General features: G+C 41.4%; 1 protein-coding gene across 3 annotated transcripts in view; it reads right to left on the bottom strand.

Moving 5' to 3' along the window:
- Positions 1–21,556, bottom strand: part of ARHGAP18 (Rho GTPase activating protein 18) — a 195,041-nt gene that overhangs the window by 65,088 nt on the left and 108,397 nt on the right. The window contains exon 1 of one of the 3 annotated variants that reach the window (XM_057311055.1): positions 10,270–11,047. The exons of the other annotated variants lie outside the window; for them this stretch is intronic. The gene's annotated coding sequence lies outside the window, so the exon portion shown is untranslated. Of the gene's footprint in view, positions 1–10,269; positions 11,048–21,556 lie in introns of those variants that run through there. 3 annotated transcript variants of the gene reach the window in all.

The following is a 21,556-nucleotide window of genomic DNA, read 5'->3' as shown; positions in this document are numbered from 1 at the left end:
ATTTCCTGTGATCAGCAGCTCAACCTATCCAAATGTTCTATTCCTTAATCCTGCTTTACCAGGGTAGTTAGAGCTAATTGACAGCATGTCTACCAGATTCATTTTTGGTTTATTTCATGTCAAATACACAGACACTGCATCTTTGTTTTTGTTTTCTCTCTCATTATAATATAAGACTGTCAACCTTATTCCTATCTCCTGTACCCCTAAGTTCCATGGGAGACCACAATAAGTACTGTGGAATGTGTGAAGTGTAATGACTAATGCCAAATAATTTGGTTTATCTGCTCACAGAAAAGAGGTGCAGCTGAACTAAAAGTTATGTTCAGCTTTTCACTTCTGAAGGAATGTGTTTATTCTGGCAAGAATTTTCCAGTAAATTTCCATTAAGATAGCATATGCAGAAAAACGCAAGGGCATTGAGCAACAGTATTGTTACGTAAATACACCTTCTATATCAAGCCCTGCTTTCAAAACAGGCATAAAGCAAAAATCTAATCGCCTAGTGCTAATGAATAGACTCAATATTTTCACTTTAATAAGATTCAAAGCTGAATAGGTTTTTTTACAATAACCTGATGATACAGAGTCATAGAATGGAGGCTTTTTTTTTTTTTTTCTTTTTTGGATCATTGGTAAATGTTGGAAGAAAACGTTTTCTTTTTTAAACATTAAAGCATGGAGAGGAGGGAGGAGGCAAGCATTCTGTGGTAGACTACCCTTCTTAGCATGCCATGGATGTTACATTTTCTCTAAAAACGTAGCTGAACATTTTTAAATTACAGTTTACATCAATAAAGGCATTGTGTCACCTCTTTTCTTAGAATAAACTCTACTTGTGAACTCCAGACAGCCAATGGCTTAAAGTGCGGCCCTTCTTAAAACCGCCCTGGTAAGAAGCTAGTTAACCAGTTCCTTTCTTCTGTTTCTAGGAGTACGTTATCTGATACCACATTCATTCTGCAAATTGGGTTCCAGACCATAAAGTAACATCTGCCAGACATAATGAAGTGCAGAGCACAAATATTTTACATTTCCAAAAGACCCAAGCCAACACATGGTGCTGAAATCAAAGAAACGCACAGTTTGTACCGCAGGCAACTACCAATTACCCCCTCCTGACTTACTGGCAGACAATTGTTCTGTTTTTCTTCCTGACTTGCCCTCCAGAATCCCATGTGCCAACCATCCCAGGGCCACTCTTCAGAAACTTTCACATGTCTCACCTTTTACAGCTCTAACCACAGAACTAGACACTGTCCTCTGAAAGGGGTGGCTTCCAGCTGGCTGCAAACTCAGGTCCTATGCTGCTAGCATTCCTCCATGGCACAGAATTATCACCATGCCTTTTTTTTCGCACTAACATTATCAGCAAATAGTACTTAACAGACCCTTATGGGCCTTCATGGAATGTCCCTTCTTTTTCCTCTTGCTAGCATGTTCTTACGCTGTGTTTATAAAAAGCGGGGGTTTGTTTTATTTTCCCCCAGGTATATTTTATCCTATTTTTCTGTGATATTTTTTCCCCTGGTCAGTGAATTTCACACACAGTGTTATCACTCAGGCCTCTTATTTATTTTGTCATAGAGAATGTTTAATTGGTCTGATGCAATTTGTTCTTCGCAGGGAAGTGGACAGTGCCATGCATTAGACTGTGGTCTGCTAGAAGAAAGTAAGCTGATTGATGATTCATCCTACAGCCAATGCAGAGAAATGACATGCAGATAGATGGGACTGGGAGTCCTAAGTACCAAATGATTCACGTTCTACTTAACTATCTCTATGATTTTGGAAAATCATTTGACTTCTCTAACCCTGACTTTTCCAACCTGTAGAATGGGAAGAATACCGATAGCCTTGACTGCTTGGTGTGTTGTGAGTTACCAAGCAAGAATTCACCCTGAAATGCCTGCTGGGTAACCATGAAGAGGGCGCACAACTTAGTCTCACTGTTAACATGTAAAACTGCTAACAACAAATAACTGCCCCTCCCATAGTTTAATAAGGTCACCTTTGCCCTCTTCTAAGGTTCAGAAAAATTACTTAACCTCTAGGACAGCCATTCTTGAACATTCTGGTCTCAGGACTCCTTTATATACTTAAAAATGTTTAAGGACCCCCCAAAAAGCTTTTGCTTTTATAGGTTGTATTTATTGAGATGTACACTATTAGCTATTAAAATTGGAAAGAACACATAAAATACTAATTCATTTAATAAGAATAATCAACATCTTAACATAAATAACTCTGGGGGACACCTATTTTCCATACAAAAAGATAAAAGTAGTGAGATGAGTAGCATTGTCTTACATTTTTTGAAATTGTCTTTAATGTCTGGCTTAATAGAAAACATCTGGGTTCTCACATCTGCTTCTGCATTCAGTCTTTTGTGATACTGCACATCATGTAGTGTCTGGGAAACTCCACTGTGTTCTCATGAGAGAATGAGATCGAAAAAGGCCAATAACGTCTTTGTGTTATTATGAAAACAGCTGTGATCTCCTAGACCCCTGAAAGGGTCTTGAGACTCCCAGGTGTTCCAGGACCATACTTTGAAAACCACCGATCTAGGATTTCTCAAGAACAACACCTAATGGATCTCAAAAAGCACTTTTCAATTCTATGGGCAATGCTCCAGAAAGCCGTACTGAAAGAAACAGCCATGCTTTCCTGGTGACTCTTGACCTACTTCTTTGTTTATTTTAGTTTAGTTTTACAGCCTTTCATCAAAACTGGGACTTATTCCAATGATATAACCATATTTAATTTATACTTCAATGACAAAGAATAGAACATCATTTAAAAACCCCTGCCTTGCCAACGTCTTTCATCATTTGCTTTTATTTATCATGTATAAGGGGCAGAAATTCTCTCTAAGCTTCCCTTTGGGCCAGTGCATTTTTTCAAATGCATTTTCCTTAGCACTCCTTTGTCATCCATACCTCTTCCTCAACCATTTCAAGGCCAATTTTATTTGGAACTAGGATGTTTCTTTGAACTTATATTTAACTATGTGCTCCAATCTCTACTTTCTGTACCCCACCCCAACAAGAGTCCTGTTGTGACACTCATTAGTTTGTCCCCTGTTCTGAGCCTTCTAGAGACACTTTTATGGCCCAAAGTCTGCTGTCTTCAAGTCCTTTGATGCTGGGATTCAGTTGTGTTTGTTTTATTTTCTTACAAGATCCTCTCTAAAACAGCTACACTTTCTTTCGTGCTCCTTATCCCAACATTCATTTCCAATGCACAGAAAGATGTGACTGGGTTGGGAGACACAAAACAGAAGAATAGGTTTATTTTTGTTTGGTTCTTGTTCTGTTTTTAATGCACCAAAAAACAACAACAACAACAACAAGTTCTTATGCCATAACTTACCATCAACCATAATGACCAAGTATAATTTAGATAAAGCCGTATTTATTGAAGCATAAACTTTAGAATGGTATTGGACCCTAGGGATTTAAATCTATCCCATCATTTTCTAGATGAGGTAATGAGGCCCTAGGGTTAAATTTTCCCCAAAGTCACCCAGTAAAGTGATGGTAGAACCAAGATTAGTGTCCTCGCTTCTTCTTCAGTACTCATTTTATTATACCAAATAGACTAGAAAGAGTAGAATTTACTTTTTTTTGCATCAGATGCTCCAATCTTTCTCAGTTTGTACTGCACACAGCAAAATCAAAAGTGATCATGTTGACACAGTCTATAATTAACGGTTTTAAATGACCAGTGTACTTATCTAGAGAAAAATACACTTAACAATCAAACCATATCTCTTTAAAATGCATGAGACGTCTTTTCCAAGGCATTTTCTAAAATACGCCTTGTGTCACTCTGGGACGTGACTTCAAATACACCTGTTTTTAAAACACTTTGTTTTGAAGAAGTTGGAAATTTTCAAAAATGTTTAACTCACTCTGCTTCTCCATTTATATTATCTCTGCATTAAAAAAGAAAAAAAAAACAGAAATCGAAAAAAAATGGTGTTTCTGCTGTGTGGGTTTTCTTTCAGGAGGACAGTGGCATTCAAGAAGTAATCACTGCCATCAGGAGATGGCGAAGCTATTAATACTCTGTAATGGCTCCGTCCATCAGAATACACCGAATTTGAATGACTATGAAGAGCCGAAGCCCATGAATGACCCAAGTCATTTTTTTCCCTTGGAAGTGAATGCCTACTATTGTTTAGCTGAAAGCAGTAATTATTAGAAATGGTGCTGACATCCAGGAAGAAGGAACACTGACGATGCCCCCCGAAGGCAGAAAGAAGTGGATGAGAAAGCAATACCCCACGGCCTCTCCCCACACCCAGGCAGCCTTCAGAACCCAGGAAAAGGGATCCCTTCTCTCTTCTATCCAACCCAATGGGGAAGTTTAAAAATCTGTTAAGTCAAATTTCACATTTCAAGTAAATTCACTTTTGCCCCTTTGTATACATTACCCCTTTCCTTTGGGGGGAAAATTAAAATTTGTCATTATTTCTTTCAGCATTCTTTTTCTTTAAAAATAGGAGTATGTGTACAGCACATTTAAGTCTTCACAGAGAGTCCTCCACATATCAACACACAGCAGAACAAGGAGCAAAGAAACAGGATTACCCTCTATTTACATAACATCGCGTAAGAAGAGCTGAGGAGAGTAGCTCCTTCAGTGACCTGTGAAGAGCTAGTTTTCAGAATCTGGCTTTATCACTCTTACAGAAAACTAGGGCAAAACCAACTCATAGGCGAACAACGCTAAAGGAACAGGGATACAGGTGGCTGCCACCAGCAGGTGTGGTAGAAAGGAGGGAAGGCACAGGACCAAAAGGCATGTGGGAAAGTCAGGGGGCAGCCAAGGCATGTTGGAAAAGCTCCATTTCTATGTACAGACACAGGCAGGGTACCCAAAGGGGAATTATGGGCCATGGTTACAGACATAGGCCTTTCCTCTTTTAGACTCTGGTTCTGTGTAGAAGTGAGATCCTCTTGGCTCCTGGGCTCCCCCAAACATCTCTCAGGAGGCACGTCTCCCTCCTCACTTGGAGGAACAACTCAACGTAACCAAATGGGAGCCTCAGGATCTCAATGCGAAAATCATTTTCCAAGACAAGGGGAGAGGGATTTGCAGTGGGGCTTTGACATAAAATGTCAAGATCTTGGAACAATGGTGCAAAGCAGAGCAAATTGAGTTCTCCATCTACACTTCATTCAATTATCCATCCCCATGGTTTACATCTACCCACCACGTTTCTACTCCAGGACTCTTTCCTTTTCTCGTTAGCTAGAGAGCCACCTGGAAATTCGTCACCAGCAGCTACTTTGCGCTCTGGTCATTGGCTCTCCAGTTGGATCTGTTTTCCACCTGTTGTTACTCAATGTCATATCTTGGTACCTTTCTCTGTGGGGGTTGGAATAAAAGCATTTCCCTGCTTCTTCAGTCCCCCCACAGCCCTTACCACATCCTGCACTGTGATGCTCATGCCTTGTCTGTCTACCCCTACACTGTGTGTTCCTTAGGGCAATAATCCGTGTTTTGTTTTGTTCACCTGGGTATCCCTAAATTCTGCAAACTGCTTGCCATAGCAGATGCTTGTAAATTGTGTAATTATTAATTGTTCAATTATTGCTGCCTCTAAAAAAAAACCCACCTCCTTTTAATTTCCAAGGTGGTTTTTATTTAATTGCACAAAACTACAAAGGAGTAAGACAGGAACGTGAAAAGTAGATGGTGAAGAAATTAGTCATCAGGAAACCCTAAAAGGCAATTAATAAGTAATTATTCTATGCCTCTGTAATTCTTGAGTGTTTTGTTTGAAAGGAGGTTTCCTTGTGAGAGAATAGAGGTTACAAAACAAAGAGCTGATTTCATATTAGACTGTACCTAATACTAAATCATAAATAAGCACTGGCTTACATTTTATTAAGCTCACATGCCCTGCTTCCATCCTGTCAACTCAATCTCTCAAACAAGTTTTAAAATATTTGTTGAATGCTAACTGTATGTCAGGCACCTTATCAGAGATGTCTGTTCAAGCAAGCTACTCAAACATTTATCATGAGATAGATTATAAATGACACCAACACCAGGTAAGGGTGGAATTTTCCAGTTCCTCACTAAACTTGTGGCCCAGACAACTCTCCAGCATGAGCCTCTGGGTCATGACCTCTGCTTTAGCACTGTCCCTGACATGCTTCAGGCCCTGTGTGGTTCACCATTCCTTCCTCAGAAAGAAGTTCACTTCCTATTACTGCTATCAGCTTACCTCCACCTCATGTCTCCCACCACTCCCCAAACATTTCTGTAGAAACCAATAATTTGAGGTCACCTCCATAGCCCATTCTGGGATCCCCCTCTCCTGCTCTGTTTCTCACAGTCCTCAGGGCTTTGCCTGAAACCCACTCGCCAGCCTATTTGTAACGTTCTCCATTCCTAAGGTGGAGTCCGGCTTCCTCACCACTCTTGTCTAACACCTGGTTCTTACTTTACAACAGTCACTGATTTTGAAGGTAGTTATCAGCATCCCAAGTTTTTGTCAATCTTCTTTCCATTTATTTTTATTGCTCTTAACAAATCAATGTTTTCGCCTTTTCTGTCTCAAAGCTGTGCTTCTCTTCTTGAGGAATCCATCAAGTTCTCAACACATTTCCAGATGTGAAATGAAGAAGAGGATTCACTGACGAAGACCAGAAGTCCTCCCATCTTCCCTCATAGTCTTGAACTTGTCATTCAAAAGCTCCCTATCAAGCCATTAGACTAGAATCTCATCATAACGGTTCACCAATGTGCCTTAAACATACGTCAATACGAACGGATAAATTTACACCAATGTGCAACTGTCACATACAACACTTAACAATATACTTCAGAATCCGGAATCCAGGAGAGATGTTTAACCATTGGCCAGTTGACAAATGACAATCTTCCAATATCCCCATCTACTTCACAGAGTAGCCTGCTATGGATACATAAGATGCCTATCATCTTATAGGGACTAACAAAATATTTGTTGATATAACACCAAACTACAAACATTAATATTTTTTAATTTAATGTTGGAATAGTAGTGAATATAATATTGGTTTTACTTACTGCCTAAGGGCAAACCTTTCGCCTTTCATAAGGCTTTTATATACATATTAACATTAACTTTCCTATGCTAATAAAAACATGAGCACAAGGCATAGTTGGATTTAGAAAAAAAAAGAACCTGTTTGACAAGGCATAGCTGGAGTTTAAAAAAAACCCTTTGATAATAACTAAAGACAAATACATGGGCATACTCTAGAAGAAATGTGGGCATCATTATTAAACTCTTCTTGCTTCTTTCTGATTTTATTTATTTATTTATTTATTTATTTATTTATTTATTTAATTTAAGAGAGCGCGCATATGCGCGCGCACACACACAGGAGCTGGGGTGGGGTGCAGAGGGAGAGGGAGAGTAGAGAGAATCTTACTTAAGCAGGCTCCACGCCCAGATGGAGCCCTACACAGGACTCAATCTCATGACCCTGAGATCACGACCTGAGCAGAAATTAAGAGTTGGATGCTTCACCAACTGAGCCATCCAGGCGCCCCTCTTTGTGACTATTTATTGAAATAAGATAGAGAAATCATCTCCTATCTCAGTGGGGCCATAGAAGTATAAAACCAACCCTTACCAGCCAGAAGAAAGGCCACAGACACTGGAAGAAAATGTTAAAAGGGAAAGGATCTCTTTGTGTTTATATACACACTCTACGTGTTTATTCTACCTACAATAAATAGGAAGAGGATATTTATACATTATTTCAAAAGAACATTAATGAATAGTAATGAAACAATTGAAAACAGCAGCAACAGCATGGCAAATACTTGGATAAGAAAAAAGAAATCTGCTTCACGTAGGCTACAAAGTGTAATTTTATGGATAGCTCAGAATGACCTTCAAATACCATAATGTTCCACAGATAAGTACTGAAGGCCAGGAAGTATTTTTATAAGCCAGGTGCTAAAAGTCAGCTCTGCTGAGGAGATGGAGGGGGTGGAGAAATAATTTCCAGCTAATCAAATAATTTAGCCAAGCTTAGAAACAATTCATCCATAATGTTTTCACTACATGTCTTCCGCAATCAGTTACAAAGTAGAATATGTGAATATTAACGGGCAATTTTTTCCTCTTTAAATGAGATTATCCAAGACCCCTATTTTCCTAGTATGTTTTAGAATCTCAGCTGACCCAACACAAGACATGTGAATGCACGTAACCTGAAAGATACATGAAAAATAATAACACAGGGAACTAAAGGTCATTTCTAATTATAAAATAATGCTTGCGGAGGGGGACTTAAAGCCTAACATTTGAAGGATAACAAAACAAAAATCCCCCCAACATAAGTGTTTTCAGTAAAAGCCTCTGAGCTTTGTTTACAGTTCAGGAACAGGGCTCGGGGGGCAGTGAGACCTAATGTGACCATGAGGGATGTGTAAGGGTTTTATAGGAAGAAATTCAGGGAACATTCAGGGGGTGAGCGGGCAATGCAGAAGGTAAGAAAAAAATAATTTAATATGAAAACATAACTGAAGCTATGTCTTAGCATTACCACATCATCCAGCAAATTATGGGCACACGGAGCTCTGGTAAATGCCACCCACAGGCACATCAAATTCTCAGAGGATTAAATCCTCCAAACTGGAAGTATATGAACCTAGCCTTGTTTAATTGCTGTCGTAAAAGGAATCCTCTGAGTGTCCTGCTCAGCACCAGGCTTAGGCTAGCCTACTGTTTACTTGTTGCAATATGGCATCTGGTTCCAAAACGCCATCTCATGTGGGAATTTGAAACAGGCCAAGAAATCCACAAGAAGTTAATGCCCTTGAGAGTTCCCTCCCTGGACCCTCTGTAGAAAACTGATACTAAATGAATGTTCAGCTCGAGGATCCCCACTTCTAGTCTTCCACTGTCATCCCTCTTGCTCTCCTCTACTTTCCCCATTGCTCTAGACCTGGATTCTCCTTTCTGCGCAGTCCCTACAAAGTAACAATCCAGGTTGATTGATTTCTACTTTTTTCCCCAAAGGTCACCTGCTGGATCAGCTTTGGGAGCCCTGCATTCTGCACGGGCCCAGGCTCCCCAGACCTCCCGTCCCAGCCAGGTCTTGTACCAATGACGCTTGTTGCCAGAAAAGAGAGGTAGAAGAAAGAACTATTGTCTCAGGAGGGAGAGATTAGCCAATGAGCTACTGAACAGAGAATAGAGCCTCTTGACACCAGAACAGAGTCTGAGTAAGTTCTAAAAGGAGACTACGAAAGGATTCAGAGGGTGTAGTTCCCACAGAGCCGAAGGCAGCATTTGTGCAGCGTACACCAAGTAGTCAGGACGAATGATGGCATCGAAGAGGACCTTCCTTTACGAACTGCCAGGGTGAGTCTTCAGGAAGACTTAAGTTATCAGATAATTTATAGAAACGATCCAAGACTAAGAACCGTTTTCTGGTCTTTGTTTCCTTTTCCTTCTTTTATTTTCACTCAGGTGTTTGAGGGTCAACTATTAAGGGTTCCCACCTTGGGGCCCCTGGGCAGCACAGTCAGTTAAGCATCTGACTCTTGGTTTTGGCTCAGGTCATGATCTCAGGGTCGTGAGATCGGGCCCCACATTGAGCTCGGCACTCAGTGCGGAGTCTGCTTGAGATTCTCTCTCCCTCTCTCCTGCTCGTGCACATGCTCTTTCTCTCTCCAAAAGTAAATAAATAAATCGTGTTTATATATATATTTATATATATATTTATATATATATTTATATATATATTTATATATATTTATATATATTTATATATATATATTTATATATATATTTTTATATATATATATATAAAAGGTTCCCTCTTGATAAAAGACTTCAGTTATTTGCTGAAGCAGGTTCTATAAAGTCAAATGCGTAGCTTTTTATAAGAAATACTTGTGAAGCTCTAAGCATATGCCAACCACACTAGTACAAGAATGTTAATTTCTTTATCCAACAGCTTTACGAACAAAAAGTTTCACTGAACAACAATGCTTACATTTATTCACTGGTCTTCCTTCATTGTGGATATCAGTCAGAATTCTGTATTTAAGTTTTAGTTTTAAAAATCACTGTGATAGTGATTTAATGATGAAATTAATCTACATAATGAACTATATTTTCCATTGCAAGTAGTAAAGTAGATACTCGAAAGAACAGTGCGACTGGAATGAAGTCAATACTGCAGTGTTTTGGTGGAACAATGCTCTAGAGACAGGTCGCAACACTGTAATTCACACACTCACCCAACACATCTTGACTCCTCATTCACTGCAAGGCACTATACATGCTGATGTCCAAAGAAACACAGGACTTCACCGCTGATCCTTGACAGGACACACATTCTAATAGTGGAGATAAAGCCTGTAGAAAAAATAACAATACCAGGCAACGGTGGCCTCCTGCTGTGAGTGGCGCAGCCAGTAGCTTGCGTCGCAGTGCCCACTTCCAGTGAAACAAAGGCAGACACAAATGCCAGAAAGTGTACGGAATCTTTGCAGCACAGTGAGAGTAGGTAAGCAGGGAGATTCCAGTCTCTTGCTATACCTCATTCTAATTTTATAATGCTCTCCCCAGAGCCAACCATGTCTTCCTGTTATTTGATTCAAATTTACTTCCCTCTAATTTAAGCCCATTTCCTCTGAGCAAATAAAGAATTAATCAGTGTCCTCTTTACATTAACCCCTTTGTTGGGAATAGTTTTCAGTCCTTACTGTATGCATTGAAGTCCCTATACTTTCTCCGCCTACAGTTTAAGCGTCAATGTCTTAGAAATACACCCTATTGCACACATGCTTAAGAGCATCTGAATAGTGAAGAACTATCTACAGGTAACCACAGATCATCCTAAAATTTCCCTTTGGGCCTTTTTCAGATTGGCTTTTGCCCTGCAACTGAAACCTCCAAGCTCATGATGATTTTAGAAACGAGAACCTTTTTAGGCCCATGTGGGTGGTCCTTGGCACAGATACCGAAGTTAGAAACCTAATCATAAATGTTTTCTCTTCCTCACTGAGGCAAGTGAGCACTGTTACTAATTGCTTTCTGTGGTTCTGCTTTCTTTTTTAAAAAAGCCTTTGCTGATCATTTGCATTAATATTATGCTAATAAAAGTAAGGGAATGCTAACTAATTCAGTCTCTTTAGTAATAACTAAGGATCAGAGAGAGAGAGAGAGAGGAAGGTAATTTGCATATTTTCATGATTGGAGCGAAATGGCATTTAAATACTCATAACCATTTTTGAAGAGAAATAATAATACATGTTGGGCCAGCCTGAGCAGAAGTAATTTCTCCAGTGGAACCACCGAAAGCCCAAGTATTTCAGGATACACTCTGCTTCTAAGCATGAATATCTGATGACAAGGATGAGCATTCAAACACAGGGCACCATCTGCATCATAAGTACATTTCAGTTCCTCTCTGCAGAAGGAATTCATTTACTGTTGAAGGCCATTCACTTCCACTTCTGACTGCTTATTCCTCAAAAAGCTTCCAAGTATCGTGAGAACAATGATTAAAAGAAGATCTTTCCATCTGCACTGCATTAGGCTGCAAGACAGCCCCTCCTGCAGAAACAGCTTTTGCATAATTCATTGTGCCATTTTAAACCCTAATCAGTGACTTGCAATGAGCTATGAAGAGAGTAGGAAAGAGAAACACATTCATTGGCTACCTCCTAAGCACTCACCCCACCCGCACTTTGGGATACTGCTCCGTGAATCGTTGTGTGTGTGCGCGCGCACGTGTGCACACATATGTGCACATGCATGCATATGCGTGTGTGTGTGTGTGTGTACACGCACACCTTCACCTTATGCCCAGTAGGTTCTTACTCCCTTCTGAAGAGCTGTCATCACTCCTAGGCCATATTAATGTCCCAAGAAAGAATATTTCTTAGGCTATTATAACAGGATAGTTTAGGAAAGAAGATTCTACTGGCAGACAGAAGTTGGCTTATCTCCAACTCTGCTGTTCTTTGTGTGAGCATGACAGATAATTCACTCTACAACATGAAGAATAATACCTCAAATCTCTTCCAATTTTAAAAATTATATAACTCTAATCTGTTCACACTGATTTTTCACATATAAAGCCTTAGTTGAACCTGCCACTTTGCCTTCATGTTTCATTTTCCGAAGCAGGGCGAACTGAGGTGGTAGGGAAGGGCCTCTCTGGGTCCCCCACTTACCCTTCAACCACAGTAACTTCACTTTGATTTGAGATCCATTTAAGAATGCACTGGAAGAAGTACTTTATGACTACAGAAAATCAGAAAAACAACTGCCTTAGGCATCTCACGTTTAAAAAAAACTTTTATAGAATCCTTAAGCTTTAAACACTGAAAAATTAATTAGGCAGAAGGTTTTAAGGATGGTATGCAATATATGTGATTTTGATCCAGCACAAGTAGTGAGAAACTATGCAGGCAGTAGAGGTGAGGACATGGATTGCTTTTTTTTTTTTAAGATTTTATTTATTTATTTGACAGAGACAGCGAGAGAGGGAACACAAGCAAGGGGAGTGTGAGAGGGAGAAGCAGGCTTCCCACTGAGCACGGAGCAGGATGCAGGGCTCGATCCAAGGACCCTGGGATCATGACCTGAGCCGAAGGCAGACGTTGAAAGGCTGAGCCACCCAGGCACCCCTGGATTGCCAATTTTATAATAAAATTTATCACTTTCCATTTATTACTCCATAGACAATGGTAAAAAAAAAAAATAAACACTGAGTTTTTTTGGATAGGTGACATTAATATATAGATGAAATATGGTAAAGTCCCTAAGATTTAGTTTGGCAGTTCAGTAAAGAATCAAGAGAACACTCTCAAAAGACACTACAAATTGAAAACTGAACTCAGTGGTAGTATCTCTGAGTAAATGATTTTTTTGTTTTTTAAGTAAACTCTATGCCCAACATAGAGCTTGAACTCACAACCCCCGAGATCAAGAGTCACATATTCTACCAAGTGAGCCAGCAAGGTACCCATAAGTGATTTTAACTAAATAACTTATAATGATTGAAATTTTGACCCTAAACATTAAATACTTGACTGAATCTTAGAAAGCACAATTGGAGGGTGGTAGGAACCCTTCCTGTATTATTCAAATTATTGTATAACATTGCTATCCAACTGAAATAAAGGCAAGCCACAAAATTTAAAAATTTTCTAGTGGCCACATTAAAAATTAGAGGGGCTCAGTTGGTTAAGCATCCGACTCAATTTCAGCTCAGGTCATGGTCTCAGGGTCATGGGATCGAGCCCCACATCAGGTTCTGCACTCAGCACGTAATCTGCTTGTCTCTCTCCCTCCGCTTCTCCTCCTGCTTGTAGTCTCTCTCTCTCTCTCTAAATAAAATCTTTAAAAACAAAAGTAAAAATAATCAGGTAATTGTAATAGTCTACTTGATTTAACCAAATATCCCCTAAATACTATCACTACAACATGTAATCAATATTAAATTTATTAATGAGATCTTTTACTCTTTTTTCATTCTAAGTCTTCAAAATCCTGTAACTTCTGTTTGCATACAATTTGAAGCAGCCGTAGTTCAAGTGGTCAATAGTCCCAGGTGGCTGGTAGTGAGCTCCTTGACAGGGCAGCTGCAGAAGAAATGAGGCAGGAGGCAGGTTCTCTTTGTAGAGCCCAATATATACAAATGATGTAATTCCCCCTCCTTCCCACACGCGAAAGTTAATGCCTGTTTGTCTCCAGAATATTCGTTTTTTTCATGGGCTCAGAGAATACTGGTTGAAAAACTACTTTATTCCACACTATGATAAACTACAGAATTCAGATGTACTGTAGACACAGTGGATCTAGCATTTAGCAGGCAACAAAGTCCCGTGCAATGGGAACTCCGAAACCCTTGCAAGTGATAACTGCTACGGAAGCACAGGTGGCCGAAGTCACAAGCGCTAGGTTGGTGACTTGGTAAAGGCTTCACATAAGAGCGATAGGAGCTGGATCTTGAAGGCTAAATGGGACTTTGCTAGGTAGGACATGACAAGAAAGGCATTCAAGGCAGCGCCAACCACATGAACAAAGCAGGAGAAGCCTATCGGTGAGCCTGGGAAACTGAATAGACCGAAGCAGACGGACTGCACTGATGTACAGGGAGGTGTAACCACGTGGAAGGGTTGGGGGGTGTGTGTTAGGCATTGGGGGGCAAAAAGGCTACAGCCAAATTGTGCTGGCTGTTGCTTATCCTCTCAAGACACTTGGAATGCGGTAGCAGGTGGTTTTTAAACAAGCAAACGTCACTACCGAATTCATGCTTAGGAAACGAAGTTTAAGAAGTAAAATACACAGAGACAGCCTGATGTTACAATGCTCTGGAGTCAGGGGGTCCCTGGGAGATGGTAAGGATTTGAATCCACAGGGCATGGGTAGAAACAGCAGTGAAAGGACAAAGTCAAGCAGCTTTTGCCAAGTACATTCAAAGTTATATAAAGTGGATGAAGGAAATAGAAGACATCAAGATGACCACATAGTTTGTTCTCTGATAGGCAAGTGGACGGCTGTCACTCCCTGGGAGAGGGACGCCAGAGCAAAGGGCGGGCTTGGCAGAGAATATGCGTTCAGTTTGGATGTGCTGGATTTGAAATGTTAGAGCCCCCTGGATGCCCATGGCTCACACCCATCTTCTAGGAGATTCATTTGCCTTCACCTCTGTACTTTACTCGTGGTCATCTGGGTACCAAGTGTGTTCCCAGATCAGGCAGCATCAGCATCAAGCTTGTCAGGAAGGCAGAATCTCAGACCCTACTCTAGACCGGCTGAATCCCAATCTGCATTTTTACCAAAATTCCCAGGTGATTTCCATGCACATCAAGTTAGAGAAGAACTGCTGGAATACCTGAAAATTGAGATCAGCAGCTCGCGAAAGAGGTACTGACCACTGACCGAAGGGAGGACGATTTTCGAAGTCAGCAGCACATACAGGAGTTGAAACAACAGGGGTGAAAGAGAGCATACAGAAAACACAGAAATTTAAATAGGATAGAAGAAGCTGTGTGCTGAGAAGGAGGCCACATGTTTGGAATTAAATAATCATCATGAAGGCAAACAATGGGGCTCTCCTGTTCAGTCCTTTTAATAAAAACTGAACTTTCATGAAGAAGAGGAAGAAGAGAAAAAGGAAACAAAACCTTTCAAAATAATGAAAGAACCACAGTGGTGAATCCCCATTAAAGCTACAAAGAACTTCTATTTACGATGAAGAAAAAATCATATTATGTTCCTTAATATTCAAAAATACTGAACAAATGTGTTTGTTGAAAAACAAATCTGATGCGAGTGGAGGCAGAACTCAATGGAAAGTTGGGACCACCGCTTGCTGGGACAGAGGTGACCAGTGTGAGTGACAGAATCAGAGGCCGGGATTCCAGGCTAGCTCCCCCAGCTCCCACCACACCAGGCAGGGCATCTCACCCCCAGATGCCTGTCGCCTCAACTGGGTAATGAGGGGGCTTGAGAACAAGACCTTCTCCTCCTGGAGATTTCCAGCTGCGACTGCCTATTACATAAATTGGGAGGAAGGTGAGACTGACTTACTGCCTCCAACACTCCCTAACAAGAGCCTGAAGAATCTTCTATTCCCCACCCTCTCAGCCCATCCTGGCAACCTCATCCCACCATCTCACCCGGCGAACAACTTCCTGAAGTTTTGTCCAGACTCCAACAGCTGTGCAGAGCTGATTTCAAGTTCACCCAGCGTTCTTCTGCGTCTTCTGTTTCCCAGGTGACACTCACATCGCTGCCTGCTGTGTTGCCCCCCCCCCCACACACACACACCCAGAATGCTAAGGCCCCTCCCAAGGCCTGTGCAGGTCGCTGCTCCCTGAGGCCTCAGACCCTCTGAATGCTTCTTGCTCCAGCCAAGTAATTAAAAACCACTGTGTGTAATTTCCATCCCATGTAAAAGCCTTAAAATATATATATTTTTAATTTGGCTTTCCTGCGGGTCACAGAAGCCAAGCCGGGAAGAGCAAGCTGTGCTTTTATGAGGGAGACAGAGCCCGTGAACACACATATGGTAGCAGATGAAAGTGCAGCAGACGCGGACAGCCCGCTCTTTCAAGGAGCCACAGCAGGCCCGTCTGAAGGGCCCGCGAGGGCGTGACGCCTGCTTCTCGGCCACTCGGAACACACACTCAGTGTAAACCTGAACTCTTCTTTTGAAGTGGGCACAATTTGTCTATTGTCATGCTCTAGTCTTAAATTATGCTCTGGTATGGATCTGAAGAGGTGTTTTGTTCGTCCAGTGCAAATGCCCTTCCCACCAGTACAGGAAAGGCACCTTATCGCATAGTAAGCTCTTCTCTCCGCAGCCTAGTGGCCTCAGGTGGTGTCCTTCGGCTAACACCAAATCCACACGTAAAGCCTTTGGTTTCACTGTGCAGGGGCTCACGGGCACACCCACCCAGCCACAGATCCCAAAGGTAGCTCTTTGGTTATCATTAGGACTCCTACAACTGCCATCCGCGTTGATATAAGATGCACTTGTCTCCACCTCCAGCCTTCATCCATCCGTGTTATTCCAATCCCCAGTGAGACGCTAACCCTGCCGACTTTTAATTGCAACACATCTCAGTTCCTACAAAGAGACTTAAAGGGCCCAAATCTGCTGGGGAAAAAGGGAAAATTCTCAGCTGTATTTCAAATATAAATATTAAATGTCCCACAGCGGCTCCAGGAGAACCAAAAAAGGAGCATCTGATGTTTTGCCGGGACCAATGATCTCAACAATAAGACGATGAGGCGGTCACTATTATTCTCCCCAGCTTACCACTGGGGAAACTGAAGCTTAGGGAAATCAATCAACAGGACCAAGAAAGCCAGGTTGCAACCCACGCCTTAGGGCCCTAGGAGCCACCCAACCTCTTAGGCTCTTTAGTTTCTACATGATAAAAACCTTTGAAACCTGTCCTGAGAAAGGGAAATTCAAATTGTAGTGGAATCTGGAGCTGGAAGGACCCTAGCAATCACCAGGTCAAATCACTCTCACACCATCTGAGCTTCACAGACCACACAGGAGAGGGACAGCAGCAAATCCACTATAATTATCAATCTGCTTACAGACCCATATGATACATAGAAACAATCCATTCCCTGTCCAACACAGGCTTTTTTAAGAGACAAAGACAGAGAACCAAGTTCAAGTCCTGCATGAAATCCTGGCATCCTTTGTTTCCTAGGCCTCGTAGGTCCAGCCCTTAAGGATTCACTCATGAATATGGCAGAGCAGAAAAACTGGGCGATGTGTCCAGTGACATATAGGTAGTTAATAGCTGTGCCAAAACTCTAAGAAGGTTTCCTGATTCTCGGTCAGTAAATAGAATAACCAAGTACCTTCCATTAGGACAGATGGTATTATGACAGAGAAAACACATTACTCTTCAACTTTATCACCAGGGCAATAAAGATAGGCAATAAATACTCTTTTATTGATACTTATTTTCCCTCTGTGAACTTTGACAGCCCAACCCACTGATCCTTTGGCTGGTCTAAAGAACAACGAACTACGGTGACAGTACTTTGCGTATTCTCCTACAGCTTCCCACTTACTGAATCGTACTCCTCTGGAAAGAAGAAAAGCTGTTCAGACTAAAACTTCAGCAGTCACAAACTGGGAGCCTGCAGGCTAGATCTGGCTAGCAGAAGCATTTGGTTTGGTCAGCAGGGTGTCTTGAACATTTTTAGATTCATTTGCCACATCTTTCTCTTGTAACATGTTTCTCTGGGCAGGCAGCAGGTGCTGCGGGGCTGGCCCCTTTGATCAAGGGATATACTTCCAGTTTGCCGGAGTTCCCACCTGTGCTACCTGAATGTTAGGCTATCGGCTGGTCCCCGTGGGTATCTGGTTCGCAGTCTCCACTTCACTGCATTAATATTAAGGCACTGAAATAACGTGACCGCATTATTTCAAAGCCATCACTGATGATGGATATATGAATTCTGCATCAAAATAGGGGCTCATTCTATCAAGAAGAAAGCTAACGCAGCAGGGTGAGGGGGAGATGAACTGGAGATTGGGGATGGTCTGGTCCTTCCTCCATCAGTAAAGTGCAGTATTACTTTGATCAAGTCACCTAACCCTAATGGATCATGGTTATTTCCTCATTTGTAGAATTAGAAAGTTGGAATGGCTACTTGAGATTATCCCCCCTCTAAAAAAATCCTGTGAGAGGTCTCTGACTCTGATCTTGTACAAATACATGAATTTTCCCAGAGGGACATTAATAAAAGGGGATCATGAGAGATTTTAAGAGCCACATAGCCTAGAGTTTGATACGTGGTTCCATCATTTTCCATGAGATCTTAGGCAAATTATCTAAACCTCTGAGAGCTTCAGTTTCCTCCCATTCATTCATTTACTTAAAATGATTTATTGAGCATCAACTATGTATTAGGTAACTTCTAAAGGCTGGGAACTCCACAGTGAACAAAATCGAGTGTCCATTCTCACAAAGCTTACATTCGCGAGTTAACGAGACAGAAAAAAAACAAAAATATTTATAGCCTATCAGGGGGTGGGAAATGCTATACAAATAAATTAAGTAGGTTACGAGTGTGGGGGAGGGGAGATTGGATTGTTAGAGATGGAAAGAGAAGACTACTCTGATGAGACACTTGAGCAGAGACCTGAATGGAGTTGGGGGGTAGGGGAGGTTTAGCCATGTAGATATTTGGGGATACACTGTTCCAGACAAAACACCCAGGGGTTACTAAAATTTAATGATGTGACAAGCAGAACTCTTGACAGAACAGTGATAAGCTCCTTTCTTCTCCATCACTTCCCTTCTAAAGGGGCACAGTCTTCAGGATCTGCTGTCTTTGTATCATCACCATTCATATGAAAGCAAAGCTGGCCAAGGGTGAGAAAGCCTCACTTCTAATTCCATGTTTAACCAATGACAATCTATGCCTATCAGATCCTATTTTTTGATAGGCAAGTAAGACAGCCAAATTGTTCCTCAACTGTGTTTTGAGAAAAATCCTTTCATAATAAAGTATATTCCCAAATACATACAGGTAGTGAATATTTATGATCTGCTCTCCTTGGAGGGCAGGTGGCAGAGTGTAGAGGTTAAGATCACAGTCTCCTTGTCAGAAAAGCCTGGATCACATCCCAGCTCTCTGTTTGCTCCCTGACCTTGGTCAAATTAGCCTCCCTGAATCTCAATTTTTTTCACCTGCAGATTGGGGCCCAACATCAATACCTCCTTTCAGAGTTGGAGTGAGACTTAAATGAGCTTATGTCCACAAAACACATGGAACTTTCTTGGCTTAAAGAACAGGGCTCAGTAATGTGTATCTATTTCTAACCGAGCTTTTAAACTATAAGTTATAGACATCAGTTCTGATTAAGTAGAAGAGAATTTTAATGAAAAACCCACCAGGAGGCTCCCAGAATGTCCAGCATCCAGGAATAATGCCCCCAAATCAGGCCATGGATCGGTCCAAGCACAGTGTGGAACAGTGGGTGATGCAGCTCACTGTGCCAATACCCACTACACTAGACACTGTCCTAGTTTTCAGGGAAAGGAGAGCCCTGCCTCCCAGCAAAGCTCAGGAGGAGTTCCCCAAATCAGAACGGATGCTCGCATATTGAGCAGCCAAAGGAATGCCAGGTGGTCAACCACACCACTATTACATTCTCACTGAACCCCTCTGGAGCACCCACTAGTTTGTTCACACCCCTTCCCTCACCAAGAAAGCCCCCAGCACTCCCCATACATCCCCATCCTGGAGGCTCACTGCTCTGGGAAGCCTTCCAACCCGACTTCAGTACCTGCTTCCTCTCTTCCCCAGCTAATTCTCTTACAAGGTACCTCATTATAAACTGATTTACACCTGGACTATAAATACTCATATACAAACAGACACAAATCCTTTTGGGAATACACAGGGTAGAGATTAAAAACAAAGGCACATGTGGTTATAAATAACACTAGCTGGTGCACTAGTCATTTCGGGTGTGTATATCTCAATGCACAAATGAGGTTATAACTCCTTGTTGACAGGGAACACCATCCCTTTCTCCTGTACCTGCTAGAGTCTATTTCCTGTTCTTTGCCATGCTGAATACCTCCTCCCTTAAATCTGAGATGAAGCATAGTTTTTATACTGAGGATCAAATATCTAATTTATACACAAATATTCCGTTGTTAAGAAAAATAGATTCAAGGGACGCCTGGGTGGCTCAGTTGGTTAAGTATCCGCCTTGGGCTCAGGTCATGATCCCAGGTTCCTGGGATCCAGTCCTGCATAGGGCTCCTTGCTCAACGAGGAGCCTGCTTTTCCCTCTGCCTGCCACTCCCCTTGTTTGTGCTTGTGCATTCTCTCTCTCACTGACAAATAAAATCTTGAAAAAAGAAAAGGAAAAAAAAAAAGAAATATAGATTCAAAGTCCCATATAGAATGGAGAAATTAGTCAATAAATTTCACAAAATATTGAAACACAAAATGTAATAATTTTATAAAATCATTTTTACTCCTTATTTTCAGATCTTAAAAAACCACTATCTTCCCACTCTGAAAAGTGGGGAATCCCACACTGCCCCAGTTTTATCAAGAAAAGAAAGAGCAGTTTTTTCTTTTTTTTTTCTTCCCATGGAATAACATCCCCATCTTGTGGGCACTATTGTTTAATGTTTTCAAAAATCATGGTGACGTCTTCAGAACTCTGACATCGCAATAGTTTACAGGGGTAAATAAAATTAAACTACAACCCCTATTTTGTCCATAAGCCAGATGTTCCCTATGTCTTTAATAAAGGCTTTCTACACAGAGCACTTATAAATTTAAAATAACTGAGTCAGGCATCAACCAGGTCTACAGAAAAAGAAATACATATTTAGATCCACAGATACCTAAGGAGGAAGTCTTCCCATGAAAGGGTTCTCTTCTCCCAGTGAGTAACAAACTCATTCAGGAAACATTTATTGAGCTCCAGAGTGGCTTGCACAGTATGCGCTACTATCCTCAGGTTAAGGGCTGCCAAGCAGAAGGCAATATATATGTGAAGGGCAAAGAGAAACTGACAAGAACCCCAGTGGTTCCCAGCAGGCTCCTGGCCAAAGACTGGAGGCTGTTAGTGTCTGCCCGGGCTCCTGGCCAAAGGGAGGAAGGTCATCAGGCATCCTGAAATATGTGTGTGCAAAAGAATCGAAAAACAAGAAGGGAGAAGGGGGTGGAAAGACAATGGAAAACTAGAAAAGCAAGAGGAGGAAGCATCATTGGTATCCTTTCTTCCAGAGGAAAAGGGACATGCACGTCTATCAAAAAGAAGTACAAACAGAGAATGAGGAAAGAGGTGAAGAGAAGTTCCCATCTCTCTCCTTCTGCTGGCTTTCAAATGCCCCCCCCCCACCCCGGGAATTTGAGCACAGCTGTAACCTGCAGACACCACACACACATTTAAACTCCCCTAGTCACTCCCTACTATCCTTTTGGAATTATCATACAAGTTTACTTGGTATTGTTATATTCATTTTTCCTCATTCAAGTAGTCCTTTTCTAGAGGTA

This window comes from Ursus arctos, unplaced genomic scaffold (assembly GCF_023065955.2).
Source record: "Ursus arctos isolate Adak ecotype North America unplaced genomic scaffold, UrsArc2.0 scaffold_13, whole genome shotgun sequence".
Classification (NCBI taxonomy): Eukaryota; Metazoa; Chordata; class Mammalia; order Carnivora; family Ursidae; genus Ursus; species Ursus arctos.
This window is presented reverse-complemented; position numbering and strand designations above follow the sequence as displayed.